The sequence below is a fragment of the Molothrus aeneus genome, chromosome 5 (genome assembly GCF_037042795.1).
Source record: "Molothrus aeneus isolate 106 chromosome 5, BPBGC_Maene_1.0, whole genome shotgun sequence".
NCBI lineage: Eukaryota > Metazoa > Chordata > Aves > Passeriformes > Icteridae > Molothrus > Molothrus aeneus.
The window spans coordinates 26,151,752-26,176,764 of NC_089650.1; the positions used below are offsets into that span (position 1 = coordinate 26,151,752).

The 25,013-nt window shown below is 40.2% G+C and overlaps 1 long non-coding RNA gene across 1 annotated transcript in view; it reads left to right on the forward strand.

Annotated features, from left to right (window-relative positions):
- Window positions 1-25,013, forward strand: part of LOC136556628 (uncharacterized) — a 119,830-nt gene that overhangs the window by 80,080 nt on the left and 14,737 nt on the right. The gene's annotated exons all lie outside the window — the stretch shown is intronic.

A 25,013-nucleotide genomic window follows, 5' to 3' on the forward strand; every position in this document is an offset into this window, starting at 1 on the left:
CTTGGTGTTTCTGTGAGCAGACAGACTTCAACACATTCATGTATCAAAACAAAAACTGCTTGTTTAAGTTAAAGTCAGCTGCATTTTATGATCTTGTATAGCGCTACTCTGCTCCCAGCCCGATGCCCTTGGAGGATATTGCTGTAGGCATATTTTAACTGCAGGCATCTCTCCTCCACTAGATTCTCAGCAGATGGGGATTAGGATGCAGTACTTGGCTGAAGCTGTCCTGCTGACAGATCGCAGTGACCTTGCTGTGACTTCTGCTCTGATCTCACTGGCACTGCTGGAATTTGACACACTAGAACATGAGATACTGGCTCCATTATGCCACTAATTGGTGTCCAGAGCATTGTGTTCCTGCCTCCTTCACCATCTGATGTAGGTGGCAGATAGTTCTAATTTATCTTTGCCATGTGATTTAGAAGGCTTAAGTCTCTATCATCAGCTAGTTGATGACCTTATCCTTTCATATGGCTCTCTTTATCATATGCAGGTGTAGAGCTTGACACAGGCTTGTATTGTAAGCATTGCTTACAAGACCCCTTATTGCTGGGTCTTCTTCTGGAATTAAATGAATTTTTTCATATATTTTTGAGCATTCATAAAACACAAATATTTTTCTCATGCATCTCTAGAGTTATCTTAAAATATTTTCTCTATTTTTCAAACATACAACAGCATAATAGTTTACTTCTGCAAGATTATTTATTTTCTGCATAGCCTGATTTTATTTTTATCTAGCAGTGTTGTAGAAGGTAAGACATAGGGAAGATTCATATTCTTAACCAAAATACTTCATAGCTTGCTTTGAAGGATGGTTTTTTGTCTTTATAATTATTTATTTCATCCAAAAATCAGAACACTGGATAAAAATATCAACAAACTCAAACAGAAAGCAGCTCCACATGGCATGATGTCTACAGCACCTTTTTATCTCATGGAAAAAAAAAGGCAGTAGTTTTCCAAAGTCCAGTTTTGTGAGTCCTACAAGTTGGAATTTCATGCTGTTAACTTAATCATTAAGGAGGTTTATGACCGTGAAGAATATGACTTGCAAATGCATTGGTATCAAGGGGGGACAAATGACAAATCTGGCCCAGAGGGAGCACAGCAAGTAGTTGTTAGCAGAAAACTACCTGACACAATTAACAGAAAAATAAGTTGTGGATTTAATTACTGCAGCTCTTCTAGATGAAAGTAAAAGTTATTTATTTCTGTCACTGGTACCAATGGTTAAATCTGCCAGGAACTTGAGCATTGTCAAAGTGGCTTTTACCTTGCAGGATCCTGGCTCCCCAGGTGGAACTCACAACCTTCTGTTATATCCTGTAGCTCCATGGCACCCCATTGAAAAGCAGGTGTCTCAGTAAAATAAAAAGCAGTCTGCAACTACCTAAAACATCATACATGAAATGCTGAATTACACAGGTCTGAACCCTACTTCTTTTTCTTGGTTTATCCTAGGCTGTGTGAGTATGCCTAGGCTAAATGAGAATCTATCCTCTTTTTAGGTGCTTAAGTGCGCCCTTTAGTAATGGGATGGATGACCAGTGTTGCCTAAAAGTTAAGACATGGGTAGGCTGGGGATGATGGGGGAAACTCCCTTCTGGGGAGGCTCTTCCTTGTCCTCAATTCAATGACTGTTCATACCTTTTACACTAGGCTGCCCACTTGACACAGCCCTCCATCTGAAGGGTCTGAATTCTTGTGTGGACACAAGAATTTCCAAATCTCAGAAGCAGAGTAAGTGATAGGAGAGCTTCCAGGACAGCAGAGCAATTGTCAGCATAGGTATGAATGCAACTCACATCCCTGAACTGGTTTATTGTAACTGTGCCAGGTTTGTCCTTTCTCTGAACAGGTAGTAGGTGACAAAGTATAGAAAAGAACTTCTGATAATATTGACAAGGTGAATTAAAGACTCCTTGTAAATTATACTAATGAGGCTCTCCAGAATGGAGGTTAAGAAGGAATGCTCAAAGAGTTTAATGCACAGAACATGTAAAAGGCCAAGCTCTCTCTTTTACACTTTCATCTCACTGATTATTTTTAGCTAGCCTACAAAACCTGACAAGCAGATCTGAACAAGCAGATAGCTTTTATTGGGAAACACTGAAGATTGATTTCCTGAGTTTTATTGGCTCCCTTTTTGAGTACAGGTGCATAAAACTGAAAGTTGTATTTATTTCTTCAAATAAAGATGTGGCAGAGATCTGCTCATAAAAATCTTCTCTTTTCCTTGACCTTAGTAACATGATCTACATTGGGGATATAAAGTCCTTCATCAGAGCTTATAATCTGTTGAATACTGCAGTTACAGTTCACAATGCTTTTCTATAGTGGTCATACAGCTGAATGGAAAGCTTTAGGCAACTACATTGAATAATGATAAACTACTGCTCAGTAGTTTGGTGACTTAAGGAAGAGTTGTACATGCATTTTAGCTATTTGTTTTTCTTAGATTTAGGTGATAGAAGATTAATTTCCTAGATGAGATTGAAGAGCATGTCAATCACTTTGCTGACTCCGAAAACAACTAGATGTTTTGTGAGTTTGTTATTGTTGCTTCTTGAAACAAACGTAGGGATTTTTATAGTCTACATTTCCCTTGTGTCCAAAGTCTTTTGAAGTATCTGTTAATTTCTCATAGCATTTTCCTTGGCATTTCCCATGTCATTGTAAGTATTTGTAACATAGAAGAGAGAGAGGTTTTGGTTTTTTGTTTGTTTTACAAAGGAAGAGTCTTAGTCAAAATACAATTGCCTAAATCATTATAAATTGAAGGATTCTTTACCAGACAGTCATACACAGCAGCGTGCAGTGGTGTATCAGGGTGCCACATTCAAACCTATCGGCACAAGAAGGCCTGATTTATTTTCTTGGATGTTGGTTGGATTACTTTTCAAGAGGTTAGACTTCCTAGAGAGTGGGACCTTAGGCTGTGGTTCCACAATATGAGGCATTTTGTGGCAGTGACAGATAACAGGTTTTCTACTTCCTTCTCCTTCCCTCCATGTACTCTTTCCTTTCCCTGCACTGCAAGGAGCTAGCTCCTCAGTCAGCCAGTGCAGAAGGCATGAGCCAGATCAAGGAACTAATCCATTGTGAAAATTAACCTTTGCTTTGTTTATAACTCTGGCTCTTTTGTGGAGTTCACAGTAGGGTTTCAGGAGTGGTGGTGCAGGTGTGGTGTTTCACAATGAAGTTGTGAAGATCCTGCTTGGCCTTCAATGGGAGACATAGATGGAACTCTAGGATGGGACGTTTTTGCTGAAAATTGGTTACTGTGAAACTATGCTCTCAAATTTTCCACCTTCCCTAGCAAGAGCAGAGCCCTTTTCTTGCTTCCTTGCTGCTTCCTTGGGCTTACATAAAAGGCACCCTGCACAATTACTCTTTAACCATCTTTTTTCAATAAGGCCACTTTGAGAGCATTCTAGGTTCACACTGTGCAGAGATTAAAGTTTTTTTATTCACTATTATGCCACTAAGGTATTGAAAGCACACTGGTTATTCCCTACTTCCTATCTTCAGATGTTGCTGAAACAGTCATTTTTATTGAATTGCTTAAGCATAGCATGGTCAAAGGTTGGGAAAGTTGTAAAACCACAAGTGGCTAAAAATTCTCCAACCTAAAGACACGTTTGAGGAGTGATAAACCTATCATCAATAGCTTTGCATGTGGAATGACAGACTCTGTTAATCATTGTAAGTATTCTGTTTTGAGGAGTCCAGATACTGTCACTAAGGAGTGGTCCAGTTAGGATGAGGAAACTACTTCAGCCCTACTTCAGAGGACTGATGCCAAACTCTCAAGGTACAACCAGCTAGCCTGCACTGCTGGGGTGTGGGCCCTTTCCTGCACCCTTATAAGAGAGCAAACTGAAGGTGGTCCTGGTTTAAACTGGAGTTTCCACAGACCCAATCATAATCCTACAATCCAGGGGAGAATCTTTCACCTCTGTATGGATTGTGAATTCCTCCCAGCCTTGATACCATGACTGTTCCTGCCCAATATATCCCTTCCTGGATCACATGGGGTAACAAACCTGAGCCAAGTGATGGGTGGGCACACTATCCTATTCCTGTTGAATGCATTCTGGTGTGGATATTGGCTTTGTGTGTTTAGTCACACTTTAGAGGAGCTGTGCAAAGATGGGCAGTACTTGATCTAACATAAAACCTGCCAGGTCAAAATAAATCCAACAAAAATTCTCTTATTGCATTTGAACCAGCAGAGTGAATTTATACTGGATGAGTGCCTAATGTTCCGTGGCTGTGGCACTTCTGGGTCTGTTTCCTGTAGCCTTAGAGAAGAGTTTACCATGTTATTGAGGGTTTGTAGACCAGAAAAACTGGGGCTGGGAGCATTTAGGGCAAGGAATAGTGAGGACATTTCTCTGGTAGGTGCAGAAGATCTGGTTTTGGAGCTGGTAATCATGGAGCTTCATGAATACTATGCTGTCAGTAAAGATAGGGAGGAAGGGATGTCTGGATTAAAAAAGGCAGCCTTCTTCTTTATGAATGAAAGCAGAATGTGGGTTTGTCTCATATTGCAGACTTGTCCCAGAGTAACTCCCCTAAGGGATAAAAAGGGTACTGCTGTAAACACTCCACTCCATTGGTTTTATCAGGTCAGGGGTGATGTAGCCAGTGACTGTTACTTGAGTAAAGAGGTGTGTACATCCATGTGTACAAACACAGACAAAACCATGTCACTGTCTGAGAAGCTTGAATTATCTATGTCCAGATGGGTGTGATCTATGCTTCGAGGGTTCAAACTGGAAGCACTACTAAGAAATATAGTTTAATTACTGTCCTTGGAGCCTCGTTCTCACTCAGCACTGCCTGGTATCAACTGCTATCTGCTGCCTACCATTCTCTGATCCCTAAAAATAGACAGAGATAGAGGCAATATAAACTGAAACCATAAAAAGACTGGATCGATTTTTTTTTTCTTTCCAAGGGAAAAAGGAGGCGTAGCTTAAAAGGCAGATGTAGGCATGGAGAGTTTGGCTTGTTACCTTTAGAGGAAAACATTGTCAAACATTTACTCAGAGCCTAGAGATTCCCAGATATGTTTGGCTAGGAAGGAAGATAAATTAAAAAAATAAGGTTTTAATAACTGTTTTAAGTAGGCTAGGTATATCTCAAAATGACTCAACTTTCCTGAGAAGTGTTGCAATCTCCAGGCTGTCCTACCCTGCTCTCCTTGCAGGTGAATGCTCTTGGAAGCAAGGATTTGAGAAACTCCTTTGCTGGAAAAGCAAGGAGCAAGGAGCAGCTTGGCTGAGAAAATATTATTTCTAATGCTGCATTTGTAACCCTGATAAGATCTCCACGGCAACAGAAGTTGCTGAATAGAGTTGGTCATGACATTTTGACAGAAGTGTTCCACTAGAAAATGCTATTTTAATGCAAAAGTGTTGGGGAGAAGGATTTGATTTTGACAATATTGTGGTCCAAAAAAAAAAGGAAAAAATCTGAAAAATGTCATGGAAAGAGGCTTTTCTCTTTTTTTCAGCCTGCTATCTTTCCTCCTGGGACCTTTCATGTCAGGAAACAAGACTAACATCTTTTCCTTTTCTATTTTGGGATTAGTGGTTGAATTCCCAATTTGTCTTCTCTTTTTGACTCTTTATTTTAATGCTATTCTTAAAGGCTCTAATCAAAACAGGAGATAAGAGAAGCTACAAATCTTCAAATATCCAAAGTATCTACTTTAGGAAAGAGAAATTTTGAGATAAAGCAAAATAATACACTGGAAGAGTGTACTATAATTATTTCCCATTTTGTTTTTAGTAGTTAATTTTATACCACATAGCCTAAAATCTCAGATTAGAACTGTTTTCTTTACTTATCTTCATCCCTTCTCTGGTCCCTGAACTCCTGATGTAATGGTGGCCAGAGACATGTCACTGTATATCACTTAACATTATTAGTTTCACAGAGGAAAGGTCTTGGGACCTGCAAGTGCCAACCTCGTAATTTGTCTCATTTCCCAGTGATAGCTCCTCATGAAACTAGTGCAGAAAATGGTATGGGTAATAAATGTCTTTGCAGAGGCAGTTTTCACTTGTTCTGCTTCATCGCTCCTTATTTGCTCATTCAGTATTAAGAGTACAATAAAATGAAACATTCTTTGCGGTCAGAATAGTCATAGAAATAGGCACCATCTTCAGTATGAATGTTATTTCTAAGAGCTTCCCATGGGATTTTTGGAAATATATTTGGTAATCAAGATCATTAGTCAAATGAGCTGATTAGTTCTGTGGCTTTACTGCCTGCTGTCCCTAGCAGCCATTTCAGTACCACCTCTCCTCCCACTGCTCTGTTGCTGAGGTTACTGGAGGCTATCCTTGGGCCTTCCCCTGCTCCTCCCCACACTTGCTGCATCTCCCTGAGAATTGTCTTTTTCAGGATTTCACAGTTGAACATGGGACACTACCCTGCAGGGTCAGGGCATGCCTTCATTCCTGGTCTAGTGCCAGGTGAGTTTGCCCTTGTCTCACAAGTCCAGTGAGGTGTTGCAGGGATGGACTGGTCTTCCTCCACAGCAGTGGCTGGGTTTTCAGGCTTGTACTGGCTCAGCTGGCCACAGCAGGTGTCTCCAGCTGGACCCTTCTGGCTGTGCTGCAGATGTGTCGAAGTGGTACACACAACAAAATCCAGCCTGCTGTCTTTATCTGTGAGAGGATGGGAAGCAGATATTCTGGCAGTTGTCAGACACCCCTACATTTCCTCCTGCACTTGCCCATCGGCCAGCACAGAGTCAGAAACTGCTACTGCTAAGAATGCACACCTCTCTTTCCAAGAGACAGCCATCACCATCACCACCAAGCTATGCATATTTGCCTGGTGTGGACTCACCATGCAGGAATGTGCCATCTCACTGGAGGTGTTTGCACCACCTAAAATGTCCTGGGAATGGTAATAGAATTGGTCAAATGAGGTACCTGGAGAAAGTGTTAACTTTCTAACTGGAATGGCCAAGGTGATCAAAAGGACAGAGGTGAGCAGAGAGAGAAATAGCTCAAGGTCACACAGCATGTTAGTAGCAGAGCTGGGGTGAGCATCCTCCATCCTAATTATCAGGCCTTTTTCCTATCACCAGTCCTATTGTAGACTCATACATTAGGTTCAATGGGCTTACATCTGCTTTGGATATATTTTTCCAGGAAAACATTGTCTCTACTTGCTTCAAACTGCATCACAGGTTTTGCACTCATTGTGGCCACTCAGCATCTTGACTCTGGTGTTAAAACTGGCAGAGGCAGATAAAATTCTCTTTGTCAAAGCTGACAGATGGAAAAAGGTGGAAAGGCAGCACTGAATGCCAACTCTGATAGGAGGCTGACGCAGAAGAGGCTGAGGAATCATATAGGATTTCTGCCCTGCTTGTATCACGGGGAATGTTTTTTGTAGATGCTCAAACTGACGTACATTGTGTTTTGGCACGTGTTTGTCAGTGCCCTTATTTTATAGCCTGGCTGAAGGCTCATTGACAGATGGCACTCAAGAGAGTGCTTTTTATAGGTGTCAGTGTCCAACTCAGATGTAATTTCTGAAAGGAAAAGGTCCTTGGGGTTGGAGGAATCTGATGCACTGCCAAAGCATTTTGTAAAAGGTACTTTGTACTCTTCAAAAAGGGGAGGTATGTGGGAGATGAATGAGGAACATCAGCTCTCAGATTTAGAGTCAGCAGTGACTCCTGTAAGGGAACAGTAGTTATAAAATGGAAGAACAAGAAAACAGGATTTTAATTGGGCATATACCCTGTGTCCAGGAGAGGCAAGACTTGGGCAGTGCTTGTCTTACCTGCTGTTCTGGAGAATGATTTCTTGCCACAGCTTGACCGATTTCTTAGCTGGAGACTGAGTGTGTTATAAGTGAACCCAAGTGTAGGCTGTCTATTACTCCTTAGCAGCATTCTCCTTTGTGGGACATGGACCTCAGGGCTGACAGTCACCCCACTTCAGGCTGTGCTCTAACCAATGGGGTGCTTTCCAATGAGACCCAAACATGATGGGCATAGCTAGGTGCTGGTAACAGGCTCCATCAACAGCTCCAGACTGAAGGAGTGATGACCCAGATCCAGGATTCATCCAGGGTATCCATCCACCTGGGAACACAAGGAGATGAGGCCAGAGACAGTGCTGGAGACAAGACTGCAGTGTGGATCTGAAGTCCAGGCAAGAGGCAGAGCTAGAGGCTGGCACTCCTGTGGCATCTCTAGCTCAGAGACTGATGACTCTAGACTGAGTTGAAATGGAGTCCTAGACCCTGGGCAGGGTGGTGGGAGAGGCCCCAGGTGAGTTTCATCAACACCGGTAAGGAATCTTGGTGCACCTAGGACACTGACAAAGAAGAAAAAGTGTGGTTTAGCTACAGGAGGCAGTGGGATTCACATTCTCTGAACCTCAGAGAAGCAGAGGAGAGAATGATCAAAACAATTCTATCTCATTTGCTTCTCCTGTGTCTGGGCACAAGTGAAATGCATTATGGAAGATTGTTTACCTGAAGGGATTTGGTAATTGGATTCTGGTGTGAATGTTTTGTTTTCTTGACCAACCTCTGCAAGCTGTGTCCTGATGCTTGGTCAGGAGTCACTCATGAGATTTTGTGCAGTTGAGTTCTTGTTCAGTTTCAGTTTAGATTTAGTGTAAGATAGTGTAGAAAAATATAGTATAATAAAGTAATTAATTAGCCTTCTGATATCATGGACTCCTGCTTATCATTCTTCCCAGACTTTAGGGTCACCTTGAAAATCTGATCAGAGGCTTCACATGCAGTGGCTGTCCAGGTTTACCAGAAGGAACAAGTCATTAAATGCTTTCTTCAGGAAAAGTATCTGGATCTCAGTGTGGCTGCTCTTTCTAGCTGCAGGGCTGAAGGATTTGCAGACTCTGACTTCCTTCCCACATTATTGGGAGTCAGGACATGTCAGTTCAGCCATCTCCAGTTCTGAGTCTTCTGGCTGGCCTGTGTTCTGAGTAGCAGAGATTCAGACTTCCAGTTGAGGTATCTGGGGACAAGACAGCAGACAGGCTGAAAAACAAGCATAGTCAAGGGATTTATTAAGCACAGGCACTTCACTCTTTACATGTACTAAGGAGCTGTACATATCTCTGAAAGAACACAGGTCCATGAAGTACCTTTTGTGGAAGTCTGTGGCAGAGACAAATATAGAATCCATTTATTCTTGGAAGTATTCAGCTGTGGAATGATCCTTTCTGTTCTGGAAGATATAAATCTACTTTACCACATGCTTTACAACTTCTGCAGAAGAAGAAGAAGCAAGCCTGAAGAGCCAATAGTGCTCTCTGGAAGGCATCTCTGTGTAAGATCTGGTGTGCATTGAATGAGGTTCAGGGTCTTTGCAAACCAATGGTAGATATTCCTGCAGAACACATACTGAAGGTTCCTGAAAAACTGTATTGTAAAGAAAAGGTATTGTATTGCAGGGGAAATGAAGATAGGGTGATGGAAACAACTGCATGATTTCCTTGTTCCTTTCTGCAGTCTCAGATTTTTTTTTCTGTGACAGGTTTCTTGTGTGCCATTTCACAGGGCTTCAGAGGAATAGAAAATGTTTCACAGTATAAGCCCTACTTAATGAGATTTTTAAACACTAAGAAGCATCTGCACCAAGATGGCAATTATATGGATACCCTGTGTGAGCCATCTGAAGCCTTTAGGTTAACTGGACATGGACCCACCCTTCCTGTGTGCCCTCCCCAGGGTGTAGGGAGTTTGTTTGCTACAGCAGAATTGTCATGTTTGCTACAGCAGAATTGTGAGATCCTCCTCTGAAGGGGACCACATCTTGGAGGGCTTTGATCCCTCTGCCTTGTGTAGACAGCTTTTTTCTCTTCACTCTGACATTTTTACTCCTCCAAAATTTAATCCTTAAGATTTCTGTCCCAGGCTACCCTCCTTCATGTCTCCTCCCATTTATGTGAGAAAAAGTTCTCTTATACCAGACTATTCCCTGCTAAGCTTCAAACTTCTTTCTCCAAATATGGGGATATAAAAGCTCCCAGAGAAAAAGTTAACCTTCCTTCTTTGACATGAGCAAAATGTGGGCAAGGCAGACTTTTATTTGGATTCATTTTTATACATTGTTGCTCCATTATAACTGGTACTGCCTCAAAGCAGATGTCCAGATGGAAAATTTAAGCTACAGAGATGGAGATCTGGTGAAGTATTCAGGACTAAAAAAAACCCATCATTGAATGGGAATTGTGAGACAATGCTAATTATAGGTGTGGCAAGCAGCTGTAACAACCAACATGGCAATTTCTGCTGTTTCTCTCAGTGTTTTGCAATTTAATACTCTTACACTCTGTTGCCATTTTAGAGCAAATGCACACTAGCAATTCACAACCAGGTAATGCTTGTAAACATCTGGAACAGAGATTATCCTAAAATGGGAAGTAGAGGAAACACTTTTCCATGTGGCTGGGATGCTGTCTGTTCCTGACCTCTCTAATGAATGGAATTTAGGGAAACCAATCATTAGAGGGAGGAGAGGAAGGCAACTCAGGGGAGAAGGTGGAGCAGGACAGAGTGCCAAAGTTTCAGAGCCAGCAGAATCAGTAAGTGCAAGACAAAAGTAGGACCGGAGATTTACAGTAAGCAAGAAGCAGAGTCAGTGTGTGAATACAAACCAGTATCAGGAAAAGTAATGACTATGATTTGAGATTAATAAAACCCACCAACAAACATGCTTGGTGGTTTTGTCCTGTTCAGAGAAGCTGCTATCTATCCCTGAAATTATGACAAGGAAGATCAGTTGTTATTTTTGAATGATAATAAGTATTTTCCCTAAATAGAGGACAGTGGAGGAAGTCTATCCATGAAGAACTGGACTGAGTCTATCCACGAAGTATTGAACTGAAATCTATGACTCCAACATAAAAAGAAAAAAGCTAATTTACATTTTTCTATCTTTGGATCTATTAGTGCATGAATTCTGCCAAGTATTTTTGCTCAGCTCATCCCATCTGCCTCTACTTTCTGTGTATGAAATCCACAAGAAGGTTCTGCTGGTTTTTGGTGAGAAGAGACTTTAGAACTCGAAGATGCTGCATGTAGCAGCTCATAAACCTTAGTTATGCAAGTTTTAGGATGTGGCAACAGGTAGTAATTTAATATAACTTCATTGGTTTTAGTATAGTCCTGTAATCAGAGCAGTATTATCAGACTGACAGCATGAACAATAAAGACAGGCATTTTGTATCAATTGTCATTAACAGTTGTTCATTCACTTTAATGTCACAGAATATTCTGAGTTGGAAGGCACACACAGGGATCCTCAAGTCTGACTCTGAAGTGAACCCACACCCATGGCATTATTAGCACTATGCTCTAACCATCTGACCTAATCTCAACCATCTTCCAGATGTAGTAAAAATAGATTGCATTGCATCTGGATGGAGTAGATAGCATGACAAAAATTTGTGTGGATGTGCTGTGTGACAGTCACTCTTAAAAGAGTTTCACAGTTCATCACAGAGTAAGGTAAAGCAAAGTGTCATTAGGAGTGGTTTGGGGAGAGGAGAGCAGAGGAGAGAGGAAAGGGAAAGGGAGGGGAAGGGAAAAGGGAAACAGTGATATATTGTAATGACAGTTACATTCCTTTCAGAACCTACATTGAATTTTGTAGTTAATATTTTTTCATAGCAGAAAATCACCAAGTTTCTCTTGAATATAAACTCTAAAAGTGATTTAAAAAATGTTCATATTCAGAGCAGAACAAAAAAAAGAAATTGGGGAGGACTATGGAAGGGAATCCACCAGGTTAAGGGGCAACGGTGGCCTTTGGGAGTTTTAGCTCCCTCAAAAATGATGGAGTTATGCATATAACTGGAGAAAACACACAATTTAGAGTAGACGTTTCTATGTTTCTCTTCATTAAAAAAGGATAAATTTAATCATGGTGAAGAGCTATGAATTATAACACTATTTTTGGAATATGCCAAACAGGAATGTCTTACAAATCTGAAAGAATTCTGAGCAGTGGAGATCTTGGAAAGGCACAATCCACAATTGGCTTGACTGCAGTCTTACAAGAGCCTTTTGCTGCTTGTGGTGTAATTCTTGCTCTGATGTTAAACCATGTTTAATACTCTGCTTGCACATAGCATTGATTTTCAGTTCCAGGAAAAGAAGTTAAATCATCTTCTATGATTCTGGAAAAAAAATCTGATATTTAGATTGGCTGAGCAAATGGAGATATTTTAAAAATGGTTTCAATAACTTTCTGTAAGATAACAGTTTGTTTTCAACTGATAAAGCTGGGTAATTAGTCAGTCATGACTGAAATCAGAATTATAGAGCTGAGAACTGTTGTTTAATTAACATTCTTCCACATCTGGAACTTTCATATGACAGTAAATAGTTCTGATTCTTCCTGAAAAAATAATGGCTGAATACCTGTAAAATCCATTATGTAATAATAGAAGTGCTGCTAGCATTACATTAGCAATTTTGAGGAGCTGGCTTTGCCAGCCTTTTTTGGACTTTCTTGGGAACTTTTCATCTCAGGCATCTCCAACTGTAAATGTTTTGTATGCTTTTCCTCCCACAGTAAGTTGTAGTGGCTTCACTGAAATAAATTAAGTGCCATTTTGAAGTGAAGGGCCTTCTATTCCTAAAATATTTGATTTTTGCAGAGCTTTGGACAGATTGTCTAGTATGTTTAGGGAGTTCTGATATTTTTTTCCTACTTCAGACATACATAAAGAACTTACATTTCTTCCTTTACAGCTCAAGATGCATCAAGATATTTCTCTGTAAGTGAAACACACACACTCTTATTCTGTGGACTGTGCTCCTGATTTGACAAAGAACAAAGGTGCTTGGTGGCACACTTACCACTTCATCTTTCGTGTCTTGAAATAAGGGAAGTATCTTTGGTTGTGATCTAACCAATTTTTAGAATTAGATAGAATGTAATTTCCTAAATGCTTATGAAGACTTCATTTATGATCATGCAGTTCTGAATAATGTTTTGCTGTGATAAGTCTCAGTGATTTCCAAAATCAATGTGTCTGTGTTCCTCATGATTCCTCTTGTGCAGTCTTGTGCTACTCTCAGAGCCACCATCATGCCATTGTTTGTGATAGTTGCTCAGCCTAATGTTGCAGGTGTAGAAGCTGTGATTTCTGTTATCTCCTTTCAGGTAGCTGGATTTGTGAGTCTCTTTTGATTTCTTTTTTTTTTTAAAGTAATTTCACAACTTAGGAATTATTCCATTGCTAGTAATGATGTCATAATCATAGAATACTTTGTGATGGAAGGGACAGATCTGGTTCCAACTCCACTGTTGTGGGCAGGGATACCTTCCATTAGACTGGGTTTCTCAGAGGCCCATCCAACCTGGCCTTGAGCATTTCCAGGGATGAGCATCCACAACTTCTCTGTGCAACCTGTTCCACTGCCTCACCACCCTCGCAGTAAAGAATTTCTTCTTACTATCCCGTCTAAACATACCCTCTTTCAGTTTAAAGCCATTCCCCCTTGTCCTATCACTATGTGCCCTCATAAAAAGGTTGTGTGGACTGAAATTTAGTTATGTTTTTGCCTGTAACTTTGATTTGTGCTTTAAAGATGTGCAAAATCATTGGATAAGCACCATATTAAGGATATGAAGGAAGTAAATTTTATTTTTTTACTTCCTTGTACAGTTTCTTACAAGGTCTAAATGAGAGCACCTACTGGACCACATTGTGATGTCGTCCCACTCTGCCTGCCTACATTCTCTTCTTATAACAGGATGAAAAATGAAGAGAAAGCAATTTGTACACCTTTCCTTCCTTGTAAGCTGGATTCCAACAAGTGGCTCAGGCTCTTGATACACCCCGGGTCAAGATAAGACATGTCAGATATGCCTACACCTGAGATTTTCAAAACACTGCTGGTTCCCACACTATAGACACAGCTTGAGAGAATTCTTTGAGCAGATTGCCGTGGTAGCAAAAGGGCCAGAAGAAGCATAGGTGTCTGGATTGAACAGGAGCAATGACAGGCTGGGGAAGTAAATTAATTTTACATTGAGTCTATGGTAATATCAGGCACTCCTTCAGTTCTTTCCTTTTAACTATTTGGATCAAGGTTTCTGGAATAATTTCGTGCCTTTTGTTTCACCACATGAGGAAAAATATGAAGAGAAGAATGCTTTGCTCAACTCTTTGTCAAGGGTTTATGTTGAAGTCATTGGGATCTGATTCAGAACTCTTTAAAAAAAGTATACAGACCCTGAAATATAATGGAAGCAGTGCTTCTACATTCTCTGCAAAGGCTGGGTTTATTTAGGTCTTTTTCCAAGGTGTTGTGCAACTATACAAGTTTGCTGACAAATCTCATGGTAAGGTTTTGCTTAGTTCTTAATTATCAAGAACAAAAGTACTTACACGTGCTTACAAATGAGGCTGCTGGTGACCCTCACTTTCTGTTTTGTAATGTTTAACATGCAGTTTGAATGTTTTGAATTTTTGCTTAGCAGGATAAGAGCTACGCCATATCTCTTTTAAAAATAGTCTTCATAGCTGAAATGTTAATTAAAGTTTCTATTTCAGATGTTGAGATTTAAATGCTTCCGAAATAGCTTTACATGGAGCAAAGTAAGAATTAGGACAACGTGAAATATGTCCTGGTGTTGCATCAAAATCAAAATATGGAGTGCTACCAAGCCTAGACTTGTGTGGGGTGTGTTGTATAGTATCCATGGGATAAAATTGTTTCCTTGCAAGGCAGGAGACAATTGAATAAAACCCACTTTCTCCCATATTAGCTATTTCCTATTAGGAAACACTGGATATTGTTTTTCATAGCTACACTTTATGAAGTGCATGTTATGATAATTGCCAAGTGCTGTGATACTTCTTCTTATTTGGTAAATCTTGTACATGTGGATGAAATATTATTTTTCCATGGATATGTTTATATGAATTCCAGCCAGTGCCTCTACCTAGAAAACTATGTCAATGTAATGCAATGTTATGTAAGTTTTGTTTTGATTCTTATATGCTGCACATCACAGGGTTGAATGTCTTCCAGAAGTGCATTAACTGGTGCAATTGTCATCTGCTAGATATGGTTTTCCCACTCCCATTTATTCTAAAGAGGACTTTTGTGCTCTCTTTATTTTTGGCCTCTTTTAAAATAGTTATATTATCTGTATGTGGTTCTGTATGTGTGTGTGTGACTCATATTCAGAGTAGAAGATAGTGAACTTTGTGCTGGAGATAATCTCATCCAGAAATCTGAAACTGGTCTGGGAAAGCCCTATTTTCTGCAGAGCTTTTCTTTGGAGACGGATAATCATGCTGCACCTCCACAATGAAGCTACTATCTCTTTTTCCTCATCCTGCAGGCAGCCTTTTAAATGAGTGTCTGAGGTCCCAAATGTCTGAGTTCCTCAGGAACAGGGATGCACTGAAAGCAACCCTGCAGATTAAAATAGGTCTTAGACCTGTGCCCATCCAGGAGTGGTTCTCACAGCAGCTGAATGTTGCCTTTGCACACTTGCACTGCTGTCTCTCTGCAACATACAGTGGTGGAGAGGGATGGCAGAACCCAGGTTAGAGTGGTCCCAGGAGGAGCCCACATTGGAAGCAGCATTTCTGTGGGATATCCCTCCTTTCCTTTCTTCCATTCCTTTTCAGGCTGAAGTCTAACACTGGGTCTTCAAATTTGGATGATAAAGCTGAAGCAGTGGCTGATATGTATCACACAAAGATTAGCTCAAACTCTTCTGACCAAGAATTACTGCTGTATAGTTTTTTATCTTTGGGATTTTTCCCCAGTTGGATATTGCTTTTGAACTGAAATAATCTGTGTTTCTCTTAGGAGCTGAGCTGTCTGGAAAACATGTTGATCAAATTCCAACATAGTTTTTCCAAGAGTGTTTCTTTTGTCTTTTGCTAACTGCTTCCTGGTGCTGTTTATCCAAAACCCCACCTGCTGTCAAGGGCAGTGCTGGCCGTGTGAAACATCTTCACAGCCATGAAGCAGCTGTACTTATTAGGCTTAATTTCTGCAATGAATTACCAAGGGTATGTCATTTGAAACCCCCTCTTCTTCTCAGCCTTCCTACCACCACCAGTCATCTCATTCCATCTGCAAGCAGTGGTAGAAACTAGGTTACCAAGAACTTGTGAGGTCTGCTTTCTCTGCACCAAGTTTAGCATAATGTATGTGTGGTTTGCACAAGAAGGATAGTTTTTCTGTTTATCTGCCATATCACATAACCCTGGAATTCATCCTCTTCATCAATAGCAACAATAATTATTAATTTTTGTGTATTTGGAGAAGAAAGGGGGAAAAATGGAAATGAAGACTAAGCTTGGGAGGGATGCAATAGGATGATACAATTCTCTAATAAATATTTCAAAATTCCAAGACAGTCTGAACTTGGAACTGACAAGCAAGAATTCTCACATGATTTCCATATGCTGTGGATGTCCAGAAAGCTGTATCAAAGGGAAACTGAGAATATAGTTTTGCATTACAGTACTCTGTGCTATATTTGCATCAAGCAATGAGAGAAGAAAAGAGAAACTGAATTGTTTGAAACTACAAGTGGAGATCATAACCATTCCAGAAGTATTTTTTTGTTTGTTTGTTGTTTTTTTGGGTCTTTTTTGTTCAGGAGATCCTCAAGTGCTGTACTGTGGAAAAATAGAAGAGTGTCAATAATGGATTTGAACATAAGCTGCCAGCAAGCTGGATGAATGATTTGCCTGTCACATTCACTGAATGTCCTGAAGTATCCCTGTCAAGATTTTAATTTCCTGCTAGTGCAGACTAATTTTATTTTGAATTTTTTTAGACATTAGAAAAATTTTAGCCTCTAAACTGTATCCACAACTGAAAGGATCTCTGAGGACTAATGTAACAATTTGTTCCAAACAGCCTACATATCTCTTTGTTTCTCTTGTCCAGTATCCATGAACACATTTAAGCTTTAGAAAGCCTTGAAGCAGTCATTACAGTTGTATTTGACCAATGGATTGCATGGACTGCTCACCATGCATGTGTGTTCAGTACAGGCAGCCCAGTCACTGTAAGGTTGACACTGTGGCCCTTCAAAGGATTCTGATACTGGCTTAAAAATCATGATACTGTGGAATTTAGGGGACAGATTTTTTAAGTTGCATTTTTAAAGTCACATTGTCACTGTTTTCTGATCAAATGCACTCATCTTTATCAACACATTTTTCTCCTTCCGTCCATGTGTCCACATTCCTTTATCTCCTGTCACTCAAGTTTTTGAAACTGCTTTTAGCAGCATTCTGTTAGAACAGGGTGTCGGGACTTGTGACATTTCTGAGCAACTCGTAACTGAGAACTGTATTGAATTCAGTGAGTCTGTTTCAAGAAGGTTTTCATGTTATTTCAACAGCTCCAACACTTGTTTACCTGGCTTTCCTGCAAAAACCACTTTTTTCTTTTTTTCTGGGGTTACCACTAGATATCACATCTGGTGTCAAAATCTGTGAGACTTGCGTGGGTCTGTGAGAATTTCTCAACCTCACTTAAATAACATTTAACAAAAATATACATTGCATACTTGGCACTGGAGAGATGCCATAGTTAGATGACAGAGCCAACCTATGAAAAGGGACTCATGATGCATTCCCAAAGGACATATCTTGTTAAAATAAAATACAAGGAAAACGAGAACATATCAAGAATAGTCTCAGTATTTCAAAGGGAACATGGCATGCCAAGAAAAACATTGTAATCTTACTTCTGTCTTGAAAGAAAATTTAGAAGCATTGCATTTTAAAAGCCTTCAATTTGGTGCCAGTTTAGGCTTTCAGGGTTACAGGGCTTTTTTTTTTTTTTTTTTTTTTTTTTTAAATCTAGATGTGCCATAGAAAATATGGAATTAAGAAAAAGCATTCCTAATTGGAACAGTGTGAAAAGACAAAAAACCAGGATGCCTTAGAAGAGAAAGAAAAATGTCCTAGAGAATGGATTAAAACCATGAACATCTATATTGGGTGCATTTATATACAAAACCAGACAATCAAATTGATATTGATTGAAAAACTAAAAAAGAAATTAGTGTTCCTTGCAATAATGATGATAAGCTGGTGATGAAAACTCTTGTTTTAGTAACCTGAGTTCAGGAATAACAGTCTCAGCTGCAGTTCTGTCTTTAGCTGCTGTTCTCTCTTCAACAGAGAACACTACACAGCAGCTTCTGCTGAATACACACTGTATGTTCTGCTGAATATTTTTTCTTGAAGCAAATATTAGTGGACTAGGAATGGCACAGAGTTGGAAAAATACCAAATAAGAAAAAATGCTTTTTTTCAAACCACATTGTTATGAATAAGTGAAGAGTATGACTGATGAGGGAATGGACATGAAGAGTAAAAGGGATAATGCTGTACAGGTTTAGGTGACATCTAGCAGAAGGTGACATCCAGAAAATATAGCTGGTTTGGGCAGAATTGAACTATGAATGAGCCAAACTGAGTAGTGCTCAGAAGGGAATATCAGGGCTTATATTCCTGGTCGGCCCTGTGTTGCCATCTGTCCTTGCGCTAATGAGTATAGAAACCCTTAACCTTCATGTGTACCTGCTTAGGCCATTACCTGAGCGTCTGTTTTGTTTTGCTGGATTTTGGTATTCCCACCAATGAGCGGGAGTACAGAACTCTAGAAAGTGAGTCTATATAAGAAAAAGTAACCTAACCCAGCTGTAAAGCAGGAGGGGAAGGAAGGACATTGCATTCTTACTGCTTCTGTGCAGTGTGCTGTCCACTCTGGTCCTCTTGACCTCTCCAGTTTCCTTCTCTTTCCCCTTTGGCTGCATTTATTTGGTGGCAGCACATTTTGTTTCACTGTGTGTATAGTTTAAGCTACAAACCTGAAGATCATTCTATGCATTTGTTTCCATATATTTCCAAAGATTAGAGGAATAAGGGTTTGGGTTTTAGATAATGATGTTTGTGATGGTCTGGGAGACATGGGTTAGAGCTTTATGCTCAGCCCCAGTGGAGCAGGCAGTCTAGGACACTCCAGATCAGGCAGCTTCAGCACTGTGAGACTACCTTGTCCTACCTCCATCTGGGTTTTCAATGTGCTGGATAAAAAACCAAACCAAACCTTTGGAAGAAGGCAGAAAATGGAATTTCTGTAAGAAGAGCTATAACTAAATGAAAAGTTTCTGAAAAATAATGAGTTAAACACATGTCTGGAAATTACCTAGCTATTGAAAAAAAATAGACCTCAGATTTTGTCTTCTTTTTTCTAGAAAGTGTCTGAAGTTTCTTAAGCTGCCTGATGGGAAGCAGTGACCACCTAGGATCCTGTAGGCTACTGTGTCAGGGGAAAAAGTAACTATCTTTTATGGAATTATTTCATTCTGCTTTTCATATTACTAGATTGTTTTTGGCACTGGTCATGTTTAAATGACATTGATTTCAGAAAACACACAAACAAAAAACCCAAACAAAACCGGTTAATTAATTTCAAAACCTTTTATTTGAGAAATAATATATGAATAAAGACTGTCAGATTAATGCAGTATTAGATAAGGAAGAAGAGACTTTTTTTTTTCACTTGCATTAAATGCTTAGTGCAAGCATACATGTCTGAGGCAGCCCAGCTGATGAATCCTGTGGCTTCAGCCACAACATCAGCCAACCAGGCTGCCTAAATTTTTTCTGTAGGTAGCAGAGAGTGAGACCATGAACAAGGCAACCAAAACCACCTGAGTTAAGAGTCTTGATCAGCCAGTGAAGGAACTTCATCTCTGCTGGATATGGTGAGAATTGCATGCCTGTGAAATGCCTAAAACTGGGTGATGCCAGTTATCCTTTTTATATCACTTTTTAAACAGCAAATAGATTACCTTGAGTCTTCTCTGAACTGCCATGAAGACACTTGGTGTTATTTCAGTTTCCCAGGAGTATATTCTTTCAGTTTCCTAAATTCTCCTTAGCTAGTTTTTATGTGCCATTCCTTGCATCATGATGTTAAGATCATCAGAACAACACTTCATGATTTGGCTTATCATAGGTGCATCAAAACTGATGTACAGTGGGAAATATTGCTTGCTAAATTTAAACATCAAGGTGAATTGTTATTTACATGCAAGACAGCTTTATTGTTATGATCATTTATTTATTGCACTTCTAGTGTACTGGGAGCTTTGCAGCACATACTGCTAGGTGTGCTCTCTGCCCTTTGAATACTGCTATTTTGAAATTCACCTGAGGCTGGTTAATCTACTCTTGAAGCTTGACAGGTGATATTCTTCTTTATCTTTCAAAAGTGAGAAAAACAATAATCACCATTCTTTCTGAGCATCTGGAAAAATGTATATAGCAGGTGTGAGCAATTGCAGTTTCCTTTGTCTGTTAATCACACTGTGTGGGAATATATACAGGTTTTATGATCTGATTGCCTTCTTCATGCAGTGTAATTCACTACCACAGGGATAAATACTGCAGGGAAGGTACTGTGAAAGGTAAAGTATACGTTCTTCTTCAAGGTGGTGCGTTTATCTGCTCAATAAACCTGGTTCACTGCTTCCAAGAGCTATAACCAGGCATTAATAACGTAATTTGTGTCAGTCCATAGAGGCCTGGCAGCAGAGGAATTAGGACACCTGGCCACAGAGTCATGAGTACAGAGCTGTGCTCCAAATGTATGCTAACAGTGGTTCCCAAGGGATCCTGCTTTAAATGAAGGCTTAGTCATGCAGGCTGGCAAGTGAAAGGTGGGCAGGGGTGGTGCCAACAGCCTCATGGTGGTCCTTGCTGCTTCTGCATGTTTCTGGGCATATTTTTAATTGTATTCACCCAGGTCTTACCCAGGACTCAGGAGAATGATGGATATGTTGTAGGTATATACCACTGCCCTGTAACAGGGCAGTGGTATATACCTACATGTAAATATACATGTAGGTATAGACCTACATGTAAATGTCTTGCATGTAAGTAACAATTCACCTTGATGTTTAAATTTAGCAAGCAATATGGACTCAGTGGTAATCAGGAAAACATTCCTGAGGCCTCCAGCAAGGTGCATGGTATGCTTCAGATTGAGAAAATCTCTATGCATCAAGGAGAGACAGCCTTAGCTTTCCCAGGGGTAAGATGTAAGAGCAGTGTCCTGGTTTAGGGCAAATTTGGGAGAAAACCTCCAAAGGGGTCCCCCCCGAGAAAGCCAACCCACGCATACCCCCCCCCCTCCTCCCAACCAGTTTGGGAAGAATTTCCTCAGAGAGGAGTGGAAAAAACCTGTTTATTTAACAGACCAAACACTCCCCAGCACACAAAATGAACAATACTGAATGATAAAACTCATTCACCACTGCAAAGAGATGACAAATTCACAAAGTTTCTCCTGTGGGTGGTTGCTCTGTTTTCAGTCCCTCTGTCACTGGGAAAGGCCACTGCCCAGAGGCAGTAACAGAGTGTGAGCTCTTGGTGCTCCCTGGGTCCCAGCCCGGAGCAGGTTCGAACAGTCCCAAAACAAGGGAAAGAAAACCAGTCCAGGGAACTTCTCTGCCTCAGCTAGCTGAACTAACTAAACACCAACAGAGAGCCATGTTCTGCCCCATCCATGCCCAGACACCACTGTGGAGGAGTGAGAGCAGTCTCTGATAACAAACTCTGTGCTTCTTCTTCTCCTCAGCTTCACTCTCAGAACCAGTCTTGAAGGCACAGAATATTATGTCCAGCATAAACAGAGCACCCCACTGGGGGTACAAGCATCATAATGTCACCCTAGGGCATGCAGTATGTGCTGTTACTCTGCTAACACAGTGGTTATAATTTTCTGGGACATTATTCCAAAACTAACAACAATTCTTAATGTGGTACTGGATGTTCTGTTGGGCCCCACTGGATGCAAAGGCATCTAGTCAACCAATAATGTCTTTATTAAGTTCTACTGCACAGATCCAAAGCTTTCTCTTGCTGAAGATGGCGTCTTGCTACACCCTTATTTAAATGCACAGGCTGTCCTTGAAGCATGTTATGAAAGCAAAATAGATTAGGAAGATTATATTATTTGCAAAAAAACTGAATAACAATATCAAATCTGGTGGGGTAGCACTGTGCAGTCAGTTGAAACCAAGACTTAGTAACTTCTCTGGTAAGGGAAAGAGGGTATTCTTCTTAGCTGGCAGTAAACTTCCCTGCCTATATTTTTGGTCTGCTACTGTTTCAGTCTTTAAAAAAGAATGATATCAAGCTCCAGCTCTAGTATATGTTTGCGAGCTCCTTGTCAATCTCTTGGGGTCACTTGGAGCTCTGGATGAGGCTTTGATCTCCACTCCTGGCAAAGAGAAGCTGCTCCTTTTCTCTGTGCCTGTGCACCTGAGGTGTCCATCAGTCAGGGGCAGTTACATGCTATAGCTCCCAGTCTAGTGAATTATTGAAGAGGGAAGATCCTGCTGCTCTCCCATGCTCTGCTCTGTTTATCCCTCTTCAGGCTGCATAGTTCCAGCTGTCCTCTTCACTGTCTCTAGATCTAACCTGATTGAACTTGGCAGCACTAAATAAAAAAATAATTCCAAAACAAAAGCAAAGCATGGGGTTTTTACTGCTTAGTAAGTTGAATTGGCTTTATTGTACAGATAGAGCATCATAAGTTGTGCAGAGAGGAGCTGAAGCTGTGTGTGTGGGAAGGGAAGCAGACAAGGAAGGGGGAGAAAGTGCTGGAGCAGTACCATTGCATCTTGAAGCACCCAGCTGTTGCTTTAAGCGAACAAATCCTCTCTGTTATGCCTCTGGCTGTACTCATATCATCTCAACACCTCTCTGTCTTCAGGCTTCCTTCTGCCCTGCCCATGATGTTCTGCTATTGCCATTTTACAGCAGAAGGCACAATCAGTGGGTCTCTTGACCTGGCAAGAAAATTAAGTCAGTTGGGTGACTAGAGGTGAGTGTCTGAATCCCTGGCCATTCCTCCTTATCAGAGGGGGGGAACAAATCTTTCATCCTTCCTCTTAATTCCTGCTCTTAGATGCTAACTGTAGTTCTGCTTATGAGCACACAAGAGTATTTTAATACTGCACTGCAAAGGCAGAGTTTTGGTATCTTTCTTCTGTCCTTTCATCCATGAACTATTACAACTAATCTGCTAGCCAGGGGGCAGAATGCAGGTTGCCTTCATGTGTTGCTGCCCTGTTGTAATCTCACCAGTTAGCTGCCAGAATTTTCTAATTTCTAAAATAAATGTGCTAGTACTTGGATATCAAATTGCAAAACCCTGTTGAGCATATTCATATCCAGGAGTGCTCCTAATTGGAGTTTGTATTAAATTTTTCTTTGTATTCAGGACTAGTAACATGAAAAGATATTATGCTGTTTGAAAGCTTGAAGCTAATATACACCAAAGATTAGCTTGCTTCTACATAATAATCATGTGGCACTTAAAAGTCACTGTGCAGACTGTGCATGGCACTAAGGGACATGTTTAAAAGCACTGTAATCAGCTTTCAGTCTGGTCTTTCCCTTTGCATGCATTTAGACTAGTCAGACAGAAATATTCTACTCACTCGTCTTGCAGAGCTCACTTTAGCTACCCACTTGTAAAATCTTGTAGTGGCATGGTACAAAGGCAAAAAACAGCCCATATAACATCTTTAAAATGAAGTAACATGCTGGAGTAGAATGCTTCTGAATGATGATATATTAACTGCATTTCAGATTATCCCAAATAATTTTTAATTATCTACATTTTGGTCAGTAGCCTCTTTGTTTTGAGGAGTTTATGCAGACTGACTGCACTTTCTTTGTTCATGTTCTGGGAGTGCTTTTGCGGTATGGAATACTTGGTATCCATAATACAAGCTGTATTATTTAGCTGTGATTAGTTACTTAAGACATTTGTTATTGTTTCCATTACCTAATTGGAGGAGTATAATTTATAATTAGCAGGGTGAGTTTGGCTTTCTGAATAAGGCAGTAATTTGTGGGATGGGATTTAGCAGGAATTGGAATTAGGACATTTTCCCTTTCCTTGCTTATACAGGTCTTGTCCTTAGAATCAATCCTGGAAAGTTAAGTTATTCTTAACACTTTAGGAAGGGAATATCTTGATTTTAAATACTGTACTCTATTTTTAAAGGAATACAGCTCTGCACTTGACATTTAGTGTGAGAAATATTGTCAGTACAGTTTGGTTTATGTCAGGGTGTGTACAACTTGTGCATTGTGTCTATCGCGTACTTGGATAGCTTTGATCTCTGGGCTGTGGCTCTTCAAGTCACCCATCAGTCTGAACCTGTAATCACCGAGAGAACTGTAGATAGAGGCTAAAGGTTTGGCACAGGATTCTAGTTAAAGCTACTCCTTGCTCTTAAGGTGGCTTTTTGGTACCATCTCTTCTGTGGTACACATGGGGAAGTGACTCTAGGATTTTTGACAGTTAGGAAACGGGAACTTATTGCTACTTCCACTTTTGGTTGGACTGGAAGTGTTTATAAGGATACATTTAATGTTAAAGTCAGGGTAATGATGAGAGTCAGGACTGGTTGAAGACTTCATCTTCTGCTGAATCAATATCAGAATATTATACTCTGGGTAGGAGTGTTATCTTTAACTCTGGACAAATCAATGTCATTAGGTTGTTTAAAGTATTATTTCAAGCTTCAGTTTTGGATTGATTGTAGGAAGTTATTATTTGATGTCTAAAATTTTAGTTCAGTCTGTATTTGGCTTTCAAATTGCATTTTGAACTCTGACCAGTAGAAATGAGAGACTGGGGTTGAAATAAAAAGTGACAGTGCACGGAGCCTCTCACTGGTCAGTGATGAGAGTGAATGTTTGAGTATTGCTTGGAGGCAGTTTCGACCTCCAATGGGCTTATACAGAAATGGTAACTTAGATGTTGCAGTGAATTATCTTCAGGAGGTGCTTGCTATTCTTCATGGGTTACACAGAGGGACTGGTATGATCTGGTTTCTGACTCAGGTCTCTGCATTCAGTGGATGCTGCTAGATGGAATTAATCAGGTCTTTTTATTTTTTT